We start from the raw sequence: 13,521 nt of genomic DNA, 5'->3' as shown, positions 1-13,521 counted from the left end.
TATGATAAAGGTTATACATGTGCAATCATGTAAAACATTTTCATATTAGTCATTCTGTACAAAAAGACTCAAAAAAGAAAAGAAGAAAAAATAAAGGAAAAAAAGAGGAAGAAAGTGAAAAACAGCATGCTTCAGTCTCTGTTCAATCAGTATCAGTTCTTTTTCTGGAGGTGGATAGCATGTCTAATTATTAGTCTTTTGGGACTGTCTTGGATCATTGTATTGCTGAGAATAGCTAGGTCATTCATAGGTGATCATCATACAACACTGTTGTTACTGTGTACAATATTCACTTGGTTCTGCTCCCTTGCATCAGTTCATGTAAGTCTTTCCAGGTTTTTCTGAAATCATCCTGCTAGTCATTTCTTATAGCACAATAATATTCCATCACAATCATATACCACAACTTGTTTAGCCATTCCTTAATTGATGGACATCCCTTTGATTTTCAATTCTTAGACACCACAAAATGAGTGGCTATAAATATTTTTTGTACAAACAGGTTCTTTTCCTTTTTTGGGATGTCTTTGGGGTACAGACCTGGCAGTGGTATTATTGGATCAAAGAGGATGCACAGTTTTATAGCCCTCTGAGCACAGTTCCAAACTGCTCTCCAGAATGGTTGGATCAGTTTACATCAACAGTGCACTGGTGTCCCAGTTTTGAATAATTAACTTCCAATATCTGTATTGATGTCTTTTTGGGAAAAGTGCTTATTTTTTTTTTATTAATACTGGTTGATATTTTAAAATTTTCTTTTTCATCTTCCTTTTTTTTTCCTGTTTGTGACAAACTTCTATAAATGGATAATCTATACTCTTTTACTTTAAAATCCATCATTTCTTTGTCCTATTGCTGATCACAGTACCTTGCCAGACTCCAACCCTGGATTACATCCACCATCTACCTCCTTCACTCTTATCCAAGTGCTGTTGAACAGAGATGGAATACTAATTAACTCACCCCCCTCCCCAAGTCTCTCCCCCTTCCAAACTTCCCTATTGCTGCTGAAGTCACCTCCATCTTCCTAGTTCCTCAGGCTTTCAACCTAGGTGTCATCCTCCATTCCCATCTCTCACTCTGCATACCCATCTGATGCCAAGGCCTGTTGCTTTCACCTTTGCAACATGGCTCAATATGTCACCTTCTTTCTTCTGCTACTACCATCAATCACCCTGGTGCAGGTCTTCATTGTCTCATGCTTGGATTATTGCCATAGCCTGCTGGAGGGTCTGCCTGATACAAGCCACTCCTCACTCCCACTCCACTCTTATTTTTTATTCAGCTGTCAAAGTGATTTTCTTAAGGTGCAGGTCCAACAATGGCAAATATAAAATCCTCTGCTTGGCATTCAAGTCCTTTATAACCTAGCCTCCCCCCCCTCCAATTTATCCAGTCTTCTTACACCTCACACTCCCCACCTACCCTCTGACCCAGTGACACTATGCTGTTCCTTGAACAAGACAATTCATCTTCAGTTACAGGCACTTTCTCTGCCTGTCCTTGCGGCCTGGCATGCTATTCCTCCTCATCTTTGCCTCCTGGCTTCCTTCAAGTTCCAGACAAAATCCCATGTTTTACAGGAAGTCTTTCTCAATCTCCTTTAACTGTAGTGCCTTCCCTCTATTAATTATTTCCTATTTATCCTGTAAATAGCTTGTCTGCTTATATTCATCTGCTTGTTTGTCTCCCCACTAGATTGTGAACTCCTCAAGGGCAGAGAATGTCTTTTGCCTTTCTTTGTATGCCCTGTACTAGGCAAATAGTAATAAATACTTACTGACTGACTAAGTACACTATAAATTTTTGTTATTTAGGCTCTCACTGCAACAAGGCAATTCTTTTATAACCTATCCAATTACTAGTCCCCTATTCCCTAAAACTATCTTGTATTTAACTGCTTTGTAAATGTTTGTGTTTATGACTTCATATTTATACTTATATATTTTATATGTGTTCATCTCATATCAGAATGTAAGCTCATTGAGAGTTGGGATTTTTTTTTTCATTCTTTGTATTTATATACCTATTACATAGTAAGTGCTTAAATAATACTTGGCTGACTAGATTTGTGTGTGTATATATGTATATAGATATAATTTTTTTTAAAGCAATTGGGGTTAAGTAACTTGCTCAAGGTTACACGACCAGTTATTTCTGGGTGTCGTGCTAAGTATCAGAGTCCGGATTCGATCCCAGGTCATCCCGACTCTGGGGCTGGTGCTCTTACTCACTGAGCCACCTGACCACCCCTAAGCAATTGGAGTTAAGTAACTTGCTCAAGGTTACATGGCCAGGTGCTCTTACTTGCTGTGCTACCTGGCCACCCCTAGATATAATTTTCTCACACATACATTCTATTTTATAGGAAAGGGAGATTATAGAGAGATCTAATAATGAGATTATAATGACTTAAAGGTTTCAAAATGTTGAAGGAAGCCTCTGAATTAAAAGGAAAGGAAAAAGGATAAATTATATTTCATGTATTCTTACTTGATTGCAAAAGTACCCCAACAGAAGCTAATTTTACTTATAAAGATATTGTTTAAGAGTATGGAGGACTTTGGCAATGCTGGTCTACATTTAGTGGACTGTAATAACAAAGTAGTCAGCAGTACAATGAGGTAAATTTAAAAAGCTAATGTGCTCTTAGGCTGCATTAATGTATTATTGTGTTCAAACTGAAAAAAGTAATATTCCTGTTGTATCCAACCATGGTCAAGGCACATTGGAAAACTATGTTCATTTCTGGACACCATTATTTTAGGAAAAGCTCCAGTATGCCCAGGAGTGTCACCAGAGTTGTGAGAGGGCTTAAAATGGTATCACAGGAAAGCTGATTGAACAATCTGGAAATGCTTAACCTGAAAAAGAGAAGACTCAGAGGAAGTATGATAGCTGTTTTCAAAAGACATGGAGAATTATCATATTGACACAAATTATTTTGTTTACCCTGAAGGGCAAAACTAGAAGCAATGACTGGCAGATTTTGATTCAATAATGTGGCTTTAATAGTCCATAATTCCATTAATGTAGGGCATTCCTTCCATAAGTGCAGCTGTCACCTCAATGAATCCAGGGGTGTGCCCCCGGCACTGTGCTTTGCTTTAGAGTTACATATATAAGTGAGACAGCTGCTAACCTCAAGGAGCTTACAATTTCCTGGGAGAAATGTGTGTTCACAGATAAGTAAATATGGGATACATGAAGAATAAATACAAAGTGGCTTATTTTTTGTGGAGTGGGGAGACTAATAACATCAGGGAATAAGGAAAGGTATTTTAAAGGAAATGTACTTGAGCTAGCAGTTCCCAGAAGCTGAGGTGAGGGACAGTGTTCCAGGCAAAGGGGCTGCCTATGCAAAGGCACAGAGATACAGGATGGAATCTTGTAGAGGGGGAACAAAGCAGGCCAGCTTGGCTGCAGTACAGTCTGTGAGGGGGAGTAATATGTAGGTAGACTAAAAGAGAGGCTAGAGGGGCAGCAAGGTGGCACAGTGAGTAGAGCATTGGTCCCGGAGTCAGGAGAACCTGAGTTCAAATCCGTCCTCAAACACTTGCTAGCTGTGTGGCCAAAAAAAGCAAGAAAAAGAAGAAAAGAAAAGGAGAGGGAGACAGGCTGGAGTCAGACTGTGAAGAGTTTTAAATTCCAGGCATGAGTGTAAGTATTTTAGCTTAGAAGCAATGGGGAACCACTAATGCTTCCTGGTCAGGGGACTGACATCCTTACAAATGCTATGAAATGTATACCCGTGTCCTGCCATAAACTCTCTGTAGGAGGCCCATTAAATGTCCTGGAGGATTCCTCTAGCTCTCCTGGACATTTTGTGTATAACCGTGCAGTCCTCATCTGTCCATCTGATACCTGCTGCACTTTCTCCATGTCTAGCCTGCTTCCTTTCCTGATCACACATCTGCTGGATGGAATCCTTTAGAATTTATTCTGATGTCTTCTTGGATGTGGAGGCATCCCAGGCTTCTTGAAGGCTATGTTGGTGAAGTGTAAGTCATGACAGTTTTCACTCTTCTGGAAAGGCTTTTAAACTAATGTATGTGAAGTAGCTCATCAGTAGACAGTGGCTACTTGGTGAGAAATTCTTTAGCCAATGTAACCCGTAGAATAAAGAGCAATGTAAGGGGCTCCTCAGGCTTGTGTTGGCCTCTGCTTCTGCTGCAATGGTAGCAGAGTGGTGGCAAAGGAAGCTGCAGGTGCCAAGGAGTACACAATCTTCATATTGTCTACGCTCCACCAATTACATCACAATTTAGGGGAAGATCCCAGCAAGTTAAATGGACTGCCTAAGGAGGATTGGTGGGAATACGTGGTCACTGACAGATTGTAATCTGCACCATGCAAGGATTACAGATCCATAAAAGCATCAAGGTATCTTTCATACCACCTCTTGTATGCAAATTTTCTCTGTGATTAACTACAGACTCTTTGCCCCACCACTTTCTCCACTCATTGCTGAGCCTGGCTCATTGTCCATTTGTATGGATCTAAGACATATGTATTGATGGAACAGCTCAATGAAGACATTCCATAATGGGTCCATTGAATGTGCTGGATGGATATCCATCCTGCATATACTGTAGTCTAGATAAGAGGCATTCTTTATCTACTTGGTCTTTCCTGTGTGTAACGTTAGGTTGGACAGTTTTACAGGGTATGGAGCTCACTAATCCAGTGCTTGTTGCAAATAGGACAGTATCTTTCATCCGCAGACAGGATGTCATAATTTTTAGAGAATCCACTTCTATTTGGACCCTATGCTGGACATCTTCCATAAAAGTGACAAACCTCTTTGGTGACCATATATCCTCCCGTTTTATGCCTCGCTTGATCCTGATAATCAGAGGATTTATTGAATAAAGTTCTCTACGTTATTGAGTCTATCAAGGAATCTTATATGATTGTAATACATGCACAAGAGAAGAAGATAATAGAACACTTCTGAATAACTATCACAAACACATCTGTGTTCATTTTATTGGAAATAATTAAAAAGATAATTTGTGGTTAGTTTGTTAAACTCTTAAATGTGGATGAAATGCTTTATCCAGCTCAATAATTATGAAGAGATAATTATTACTGACCAAATTAAACAAAATCTGTTTCAACCCAAATGCTTAGTATTTCATGATGATTTTCTCAAAAAGAATCACAGAAAGTTGTGAAAATCAAGAGGTTAAATAATTGCAAAAAAGTATCTTTTTGGGAGAACTGACTGATTTTGATTATACACCATATAATATACCACTGAAGGATTTTTGATATGCTTGATTCATAGGTCAGTTATCCTTCCTGAAGAAAAAAAATTGGTACTTATTTCTTTCTCTCACAAGAGTACTGTCTGTATACTTTAAAATTTAATTAAATTTTATATGTGTGATAATAATTACAGAAATATGTAACTGCAAAGAGTAAAGTCTGTAGTTCACATTATATAACTTTTTTTTTGCAATTCTTGGCAAATTGGAATGTTATTTTTTCTGACCTTCTCCCCTCCTCCTCCCCCCCAAAAGAAGACAGGTTGTTTTCTTAAGACGTTCAATTAATGGCTATGGAGAATCTTTACCTAGGAGATTTTGTGTTTGAGGTGGCTATGTTTATTATTTTATGAATAGGTACCTGACCAGCAGATGGAAAACAATTCACATAAACCCTTTTAGAAATTTATGGACAAGACAAGAATGAGGTAATTCTCATCCTTACCTTTATTCTTACTAATGAAGCAATGTGCCAGAAATATTATATATACCTAGTTATTCTCCTGAACAAGTGGCAGTCCCGAATGCCTTCTTTCAATACTTCTATTTCCAATCCCTACCCACCCCTCCAAAGTCCATGTTCACTATTTGTGAACAGTACGCAAAGCAACTAGCAGGCATTCTATAAACATGTATGGTTGATAAGCCTGTCCAGCCAAGGAAAATGAAAGGGGAAAAGGACTTCTGTGATCAGGAAACGTGTTGGTGTGCAAGAAAGAACTGGTAGCAGACAATACACCCAATACTCTAACATTTTCACTTCATCTACAAGACAAGTTGGGTGCTCTGGAATGCTGCAATAACTCCTTCAGGTCACTAGTACTCCATAAGAAATAACTGGTTTTGTATACAAAGTAACTGGAACAGATCAATAATGCTCTTCCACAAGCACTCGATGTTCCCAGAATGTAGTTTATGTATTGGGGAAATCTTAAATAAACACGTGACATTCAGTGTCAACAGAAACTCAGTTGTACAGTATCAGCCATAAAGATACCCTTTGCTAAAGATTTGCCAGCATGTTTGTACATGTTATACCTTTTATTTACAAAGGGTGATATGGTTCAAAACCCTCAAGTTTAACATCACTGTTTATATATGCCCCTGGATGAAGTGCAAACATTTGGATGTTCATTCATCTGAATAATGTCACCAGTGAAAAACTTCCATTATTGCTAATAAAAAAATAGCAGCAGTATTTATATTGTGCTATGAGCTTCCAAACTGTTTCACAATAATTAATTAGTAAATGACATGACAAATGCTATCTCCATGCTCTCTTTTTAATAAACTATCATGCACTAGGCACTCAATGAGAATGAAATGAAATCAGCATAGATCTCACCTAATTAGAGAACATCTTGTATTAGAATACAGTATTGAAAACTCAGTAATGATTTTCAGTGGACAAGTTCTCGTACTATGTTCTAACGACTCCTCAGGCTTATTGAATGTCTTTGAAATATAAGTTTGTGTGACTTTATACTTCTGCCTCAGGGCTATGTCTTTATTTTTAATTAACAGAAAATGTCCAATTTATGGGGGGGATATTTAAATTGATTAGTTCCAGTTCAGACTACAATTATACATATGTCTACAGCTTTCAAAAGTTAAATGCAAGGAAACAAGTTTTTAATTTTTTTTAAATTTAGGTTCAAAGAGTATATCTAAAGAGTATTATTCAATGGGTGGATACCAAATGAAGTATTTACAGAAGTAGGTGCTTTATTGTCATAATTTGGGGGGGTTACACACGTTTAAATAATCTATATTTGTAGGGTGATATCTTGGAGATTACTTTACTATCAATATATAGAAGTAATAACTTGGTAGATAGCATTACCTATGAAAGGTCCATCCCCATCTGCTATTCTTGCTGAAAGCTTTTCATGCCCCAGTAAACTCAGTAAATATCAGAAGATAAAGCATAAGCCTACTACGCCACGGATTTACTTCTAATGTCTCCTCAAAGTGCAGCCCGATGCAACGATTACAAATGATTTTCTTCTAATGTCATTTTACATAACCCTTTTTTCTGCATGAGTAGTTAGTGCCAAATGAATGAATGAATGCCATTAAAACAGTTAATCATTATCTGGGACAGTGGCCTTCCTCCCTCCTCAACTAGGAATCTCCATGACAAAGGCCAAGAGACCAAAACATCAGGGCTGCCTCAGTGTCCTATTTGGAACAGTAATTTTTTATGTAAATGAACCTGCTGGGCAGCTCCTTCTGTGACCTTGAGATGCCCTTATCTAAACTGACTATGATCCAATGAGGCCTTGCATCTAGTTGAAGCTCATTATTACCTAGGATATGCAATCAATTTCACTAATTAAAGAGAATTTTCTACTCTAAAGAACACAAAACAGATTTATTTTTATATCTATTCATATGGTTTAAAGATTAGATTATATGTTTTTATTAATTAGCCAAGTTTATCATATGCAAAAATGCAAATATAAAAAAACTAAGACCTGAATGTTTTACATTCAACATAAATTATTACAGTCAAGCGTGATGTTATGATACAAAGTTTAAATTACACAGTACAGATTAGCTCTTTTTAAACTTGTTACTGCGCTAAGTGCTCAAATTCTTAAACAGGTATGATTTTCATGTCTAAGAGTAGTCTTATTATTTCAAAGTATTCTAAATCAATTTATCTTCTAGTGTCATCATAAAAACACAAACATTTAAAAACATCTGATCCAACCAGTCTAACTGAGCTACTACAAACCGAAGGCTGAAAACACTGACGTGGTTTTGACAACTGAGTATAAAGAGTTGCACTGCCTACTAGCATTTAGCTATTAACCAAGGTCACATACAAATCTGCTTATAGTTTTCAGCCTATATTTATAATACACTTACTTTGTTTCTGCCAAAGGATACTGTTTTTTTCCTTGATTACTCATGAGACTGGCCACACTCTCCTACCTATTACACTGGCTTTATGAAAAATAAATTTAGGAGTGTCCTCACACCTCAATAGTGGGAAGGTCAAGAAGAGGGGCAAACTTGAGAAGGTAACTCATTCTTTATATGGAAAAAATAAGGAATGGTGGTCCACCAAAACCATTTCTGTGGGTTGTAAAAAGGACAAAGAATAACCAAAAGAAGATGTTTCAGCTTTACTTTAAATTCCCTTATTTCGGTCTCAGTATTTGTAATAAAGAGTGGCTGGGCATGGAGCTAGCTGGAAGCAAGAACTCTATGTCCTGTTTTAGGTCTGTCCATTTTTTTTCAGTTGCTTTTAAACAAAGCCTTTACCTTCTGTACTTATATTTATATGGAAAAAATAATGATTTACTTTGCTTTATAGATATATTTTAAAAAATGAGCAAAAGTGTTAAAGTTTTAATTTTCAGTTTTCAATTTTCTTCTCAGGAAAAAACAAAACAAAACAAAGCAAAAAACAAAACTCCCGAACATAGTTATATTCCAGTGGACATTACACATTATTTTCTCCATACATCAAAACCTTCTGTTGAGAGCCATTGTATTAGTGTCATACACATAATATTTTGTGTGATTTAAAAAAAAAAACCCAACCATGTCATGTACCCTACAGACTCTCAATCCACTGGGTAATTCCTTAATTAGGCAGATTTCTGAAACATGTATTATGTACACAACAGACTGGAACGTCTCCTTTGGAGCATTTTCTAGTCTATCGGGTGATTACATCATTAAGCCACACATGCTACGTAGAACAAATTCCTTATGAAAATTCATGAAAAAAATGTACAGCACATCATTAACATGCAGAAGTCATATATGCTGTTGATATTTTGGCTGATTTTAAAAAATCCACATGAAACAATTAGATAAGACCATGTAAACATTAGAAAGGTGTTGCTGGTAAAAAAAGGAAAAATGCTAAAATTTTATGTCTCATTGTTTGGTTAGGAATTATTTATTTTACTGGATGATATGTTATTGAATAGAAATATTCATTCTAAATACAGCAGTGCTGTTTTACTGCTTTGATATTTGGCACATACAGTTAGCCCCCCCTCCCCCATTGGGAGATTAAAGTTCTAAAAACCAATGGGCTAAAACTTGTAAATGACCACAGTGATACCCATTAAGGGTATTCAAGTTACGGCATTCTAAATATATATGTCTTCTTTTGTATACATACACATGGTGTCAGTGTGAGATTGTGTGTGTGTATATCTTCAATCACACAACACTCCCTAATACAGAACACTTATCAATTGTTGTACAAATCCCACTGTTGAAGATACAGATAATAATAATTAATTTTTTATTTCTAAAGCATTAAAGCACTAGACAAAATGTGAAAAACTACTTAATAAAGAATGAAATAGAACTCTCTGGTAATGTACAACACAGGAAGAGAAACATTAAACATTAATTTTTTTTGGTAGAAGAGAACAAAAATGAAAATCTCAGTGAGGAGAGAACAATGAACATATGCAAGACAGTAGGGATAACAGTAATTCACTCTCTGAATGCTCCAAAATCTTCATGGCTTAAAAAGCATCCCAATTTTCTCCAAAGGTGGTGGCATTTATTCACTGGCCCATAGCTAATTTTACATGAAATGCAAAAATGTTAGTTTAAGTTTAATTTACCACCCTATTTAAATATTTCCAATGTAGCGCTCAAACTACAGAGCTCTCTTCTGTCGATTTTAATTTTAAAGTAAGTTAGCAAAGGCTTCCTTCTTAATCCCCCAGAGACTACCTACATAGTGACACAAACGCCAAATTTATGACAGCAACATAAATGCTCTTCTTAAGTAATATGCAACATTAAGTGAAATCGTTTCCTGGAAAGATATTAGAGGTATCTATATTTTATTTGCCATCTTAAACATATCTGGGTCTTTATGACCTTATTTTAAAAATGTATTTCCTTTTTATATTTCCTGGTGCAAATGGACTGCATAAATAAGCAATGTGCTATGAGGCTTCAGACTAGCCGATAAACCCTTTCAATTTTCATGCCAGCTTCTTCTTTTGTAATTCAAATCTGGCTGAAAACTGGCAGCTCTGAAAACTGAAACAAGCGCTGCCACAAATACCTTGTAATGCTATCGACCTTGTCTGCCCATGCAGTGAGAAAGGGGGATGCGTATGTGTCTGCAGTCATCCAGATAACACAACTCATTTTTTTGGGGGGATAACAGAAACCAGCCCCGGACTGTGCACCCAAAGCAGTCATTACCAGGCAAGCCGGAGAATAAGTCTCTTCAAAATACACAGTGCATTTAAAAACCATATACAAGGCTCAGCCACTGCTTTCATTACCAATTTTAATTTAGCTCCTTCAGTTTGCCAGCCAGATAAACTCTTTAGTGCTGTTTTTTAATCTATTTGCCACATTTTATGTTTAAGATTATAGTAATATGGGACAGGAGAAGGAATCACTTTTAGGGGAAATAAAGAAATAGATCCGTTTATCAGCGCCCATCAGAAAGTTCATTAATCAGCCAGGCTTTGTGCCCTCTAAATTGAAAGGTTAAATAATCCTCTCAGGAATATTTCTCGGCCCCTCCGCCAATTGTCCAGAGAGGAGCTGCCATTCACAGAACTCGGGATCGGTGACAGGGTATTTTACCACTGTTTGGACCTCAAACAATGATGGACAAATGGCCTGGTTTACAAAGAAACCTTTTAGTACATGGATAGAAAAGGACCACAAGCTTTGAAGCCTGTGGAGGGATGAGGAGGGCGTGGAGAAAGGACATGGGGGGAGGGGATGAGAAAGGAAGAAAACACACACAAACACATGTGTGTGGATGAGTGTGTAAATCCATGTATATTTTATCTTGATTTTTATTAGTGACTAAAGCATATATATTAATGTATATTAAAGATAATTAAAAGGTATACACATAAACCATGTATTCAAATATATGTATACATTTTGTATCAAACTGTATACAAACGTATTAAAACTATTTGTAAAATCAGAAGATGAATGTAATGAAACAAACCCTGAGGTTCTCATTTTTACTATTATTCTAAATGGCTCACAGCCTTCCTTTTCTCTAAGTTTGCTTACTCTGATGAAATAGTCTTGAATCTAAGACACAAAAGCTAGAAATAACATAGCTGTAATAATCCATTCAAAAGGCAAGAGGGATTGTGTAAAATGTGGTCAATTTTGTCTGTTACTCTCAGAATAATAACAACTGTAAAATAAAAATGTTAATTGAAGGGATGCAAATCATATACTTTAAGACAATGTTTAAATTCTTTACTCCCTTACTTGCTTCAATTTCAATACAGCTAAAGAATCCAGAAAACATTTTATGAAGACCTAATATAGTACCTTCCTAGGAATTTTGCTGGTTTTTGGCTTTAATAATGTGTAGACATCCATGTACCATTAAATATGACTGAAAATGTTTTACTTGAAGTAGAATAACCTGAGAAGTTATTTTCTTATGTGTAAATAGATTAAGATGATTTATTATATATACCCTGTTCTAGGTAGGAAGTTTCATTTGTAATTTTTTTGGTGGTAGGAGTAAGACAAGAACATTTTCCTCAACATATATGCAGAAACCAAAGATTTACATGATTTTATTTGCTTATAAGTGACTATCATTTCCACATGAAATACAAAATATGCTATTCACTCATGTTCCACCCCTCCCATACTATGCTAGCATATTTTAAAAATAGTATATATTTTACATGGCATTTCCATTTAAAAAGGAGTTGTTCATAAAGATTTCTTATTATGTTATTGGACAAAATGATTAGTCCTTATAATGGTTCACAAGAGAAATAAAGAAAAAAATTCAATTCTTTTGCATTGATAAAACTAAACCTGAACTTCACAGAAAGCAAGTCTATTTTTTCAAAATAACTTTCAGAAATCTCAGTGCCAAGTTAATTGTCTTTCCTCCTCTCTCACAGAACGTAAGCTCCATGAGGGCAAGGATTATTATTATTATTATTATTTGTATCTCAAGAGGTTGCAGAGTAAGCTCTTAATCTCTTGTTCCCTTATCCTAATGAAACTACTTCTTGCCAAACTCCAACCCAGCATTATTCCCACTAACTGTCTCCTTGGTTTCCACACAGGTGCTGCTGGTCAGAATTGAAAGAAATGATCAATCCATGCTGATAGGCTCCACTACAAATTCATGCTACCCAATCAAGTCAACAAGCATTTATTAAATACCTATTATGTGCCAGTCACTATGCTAAGAGCTGGGTATATAAAAAAGGGCAGAAATAGGCTCTCCTCTTGGGGAGCTCACAATCTAAGTGGGGAGACAACATGAAAACAATTATATACAAACAAAATATATACAGGATAACTTGGAGATAATCTCAAAAGGGAGGTGCTATAATTAGGGGAGACAGAAGAATTCTTGCAAAAGGTGGGACTTTAGTTATAAAAAAAGCAAGGCCTGGGAGATAGTCATTGAAATTGCATGGGGTTGGGAGATGTAGTGGAATAGCAAAGAGGCCAGTGCCACTGGATGGTAGAATACAAAGAGGGGGAGTAAAATGTAAGATATACGAAAAGCCAGAAAGGGGCCAGGTTATGAAAGACATTTAAAGTCAAGCAGAATATTTCACATTTGATCCTAGTGGGAACAGCGAGCCACTGGAATTTATTAAGTAGTGGCGTGACATGGTCAGACCTCCACTTTAGGAAGATCATTTCTACAGCTGAGTGGAAGAGTGCTCATCTCTACTGGTTCCTCACTGCAGCAAGGACATCTTCCCAATGATTTCCTATCCTGCTCACCACAGTGGCTGTTCCAAACCTTTTTTTTCCCCTCTGTCCTCAAGCTTCCCATGTCACCCTCTCTCACTATTTTCTCAGCTGAAGACCTCTCCTCCTATTTCACCAAAAAGATTGAGGTCAGTCATCAAGAACTTGTGGTTCTCTCCTCTGCCTCATCCTGTATCACCCAGCCACTTTTTCTAACTCTTTCTTCTTTCAATTTAGTCTCCAATGAGAGTGGCCTGCTGCTTGCCAAGGTCAACAACTCTATAGGCACCCAAGATCTCACCCTCCCCCTTCAAGCTATCCCTATCATTTCCTTGCTTACTGCTTCAAGTCTCTTTTATTCTTAAAAACAAAACAAAATAACTCCTCATTAGGTCCCACCAGCCTTGCTATCTATCACCTTGCTTTTCTCTTTTCCTTCTCTGCTAAATTCCTCAAAAGGTTGCTAGCTGTATGGGGCAGTGGACAAGATGGAGTTAGGAAGCCCTGAGTTCAAATCCAGTCCTAGACACTTACTAGC

The 13,521-nt window shown here is 36.8% G+C and overlaps 1 protein-coding gene across 2 annotated transcripts in view; it reads right to left on the bottom strand.

Moving 5' to 3' along the window:
- The window catches only part of ZCCHC7 (zinc finger CCHC-type containing 7), a 272,242-nt gene that overhangs the window by 11,338 nt on the left and 247,383 nt on the right, over positions 1 to 13,521 (bottom strand). The gene's annotated exons all lie outside the window — the stretch shown is intronic.

This window comes from Petaurus breviceps, unplaced genomic scaffold, assembly GCF_028583685.1.
Source record: "Petaurus breviceps papuanus isolate PSGF00001 unplaced genomic scaffold, PetGlider_PUasm1.0 175, whole genome shotgun sequence".
In the NCBI taxonomy this organism is placed as follows: Eukaryota; Metazoa; Chordata; class Mammalia; order Diprotodontia; family Petauridae; genus Petaurus; species Petaurus breviceps.
Note: the sequence above shows the minus strand (reverse complement) of the source record. Positions and strands in the feature narration are given on the sequence as shown.